We start from the raw sequence: 1,986 nt of genomic DNA, 5'->3' as shown, positions 1-1,986 counted from the left end.
CCGAAAACGCACTTTTCTGAAGGATTAAAAAAACTTGAAAATTGATTGACCAAGTGTATAGAGCTCCAAGGAGATTATGTTGAAAAATAAAAAAAAATTTACACTAAAAAAATTGTTTTTATATTTCATTCTAAGGACTTATTGAACTACCCTCGTATATACTATATTTCAAGTGTACAAACTTTAGCCTGCTCTTTTAAGTGATACTTGGTTGGAGGTAGGAGTGCGGAGAGCCCAAATTCGACGTGGCGTGGCGCGATACACATTTAAAACATGAGGCGTTTCTTTATAAAAATGTTCTTCAGCTATTATTTTTCTGCACTTAAGTTTTTATTGCATAAATTCGATTTAGTATATTCCCAAACTAACGTTAAACTGTTGACAGTTTTTCTAATATCACAATAAAAAGTAAAAACATAAAAAAGGGAGCACACTTATCTTGATATTATAATATTATTTACTCACCAGCATTAGTAGAAGAAACAAGAACCACTAACGCGAAGGAGAGAGTACCAACTACTCTCATTTTTCTAGCCCTTGAAGTGTTACCATAAATTAAAATTCTGCAAGATATTTCAGCTTATATACCGATGACTATTTTAGTTGTACGCCATAATTATTCCAATGCTTGTGAGATGACTTAGTGGGAAGGTTATTATTTCGAAAGATTTGTGTTACGTCAATCTGTTTCTTTCACATTCAAAAGCATAAGAAGAATCTACGATAACTTAGAGTCATTTTATACATTCCCAACATTATTTTACAAAAAAACGGAAAAATACATACCTGGCAGTGACATTGCTGTCTAATCTAGCTACAAATATTGTTACAAATGAACCAATGATCTTGCTAAATGTGTAAATCCGGGACTTACGCCACAATTTATTTTAAGTATTAATAATAATAAAACACGTAAATATGTCGTTCAAACAAAGATGTTTTATATTTGAATTAGGAATATAATAACTCGCTGCACGACATATAAATACTAAGTTTATGCATGAAAACACTTTTTTTTTACCAAATATTGAATGCCAAAATTTTAATTTAAAATTCATTTATTATACAAAAATTTTCACTAGAAGATCGAGGTTACAGTTGCCCGTTTCAAAAACAAAAATGACCTCATTGAAATATATTTTCGGATAATTTATTTGATTTTTCAATATTTTTCGCTTCAGAGCACTAATTTTTTTCCAAGCGTAGCAAATAATTGAGATTTTTAAAATGAAATACCGTGCAAACTTGCGAAAAAACGGAATTATGTTTTTATTTAAAACTGGTTAAACACTACGCATATTTAAGTCGCAATAATTTGTGCTGTTATAGCAGGAATGCTTAAGGCCATGTGATGAGTTGGTCACGTGACCAGATTCCTACCTTACCGTTATCCCCCCCCCCACCCTACTTATTATCCAACGAAACGCTAGATCGAGTTGAAAATTTGAGATACTTAACAAGATGATCTGAGAATGGTGGGCCCGGTCCTAAATTTGTATAATTATAAAAAAAGTTTTTTGTTGTAAATAATTTTTTTGCACTTCTCATAATTATTAAAATTTAAGACCAGAACCACCTCTTCTAGTGCTTCTTATTCATTATCCTAAATTTTCAACTCGATGTGGCGCTTCGTGTGAAAATAAGTTGGGAAGTAAAAAAAGTGAGGGTAAGGTAGGATTCTGGTCACGTGACCCACTCGACCCATAGCCTTAAGTTGCAAAAACTTTAACAGTTTTCCGCTGTGAATGCGTGACAATTCTGTTCTTTTGAAATAGTTCATTTTCTATGTGGCCAGCGATACATTTTCAATAAGTCAAATGAAGCCGGGTTAATTTCTTTAAAAAATAACATAATCTTCTAGTTGTACTTTAGAAATGCATGTTCTGCTTTAAGGGCATGTGACACAGCTAAATACCTATATTACCGACCACAGTTTTTCAGTTCACTGAATGTTTTTTTGAACCTAAGAACTTTTTTTGTAAGTAA

This window comes from Belonocnema kinseyi, chromosome 2 (genome assembly GCF_010883055.1).
Source record: "Belonocnema kinseyi isolate 2016_QV_RU_SX_M_011 chromosome 2, B_treatae_v1, whole genome shotgun sequence".
Taxonomy (NCBI): Eukaryota; Metazoa; Arthropoda; class Insecta; order Hymenoptera; family Cynipidae; genus Belonocnema; species Belonocnema kinseyi.
This window is presented reverse-complemented; position numbering follows the sequence as displayed.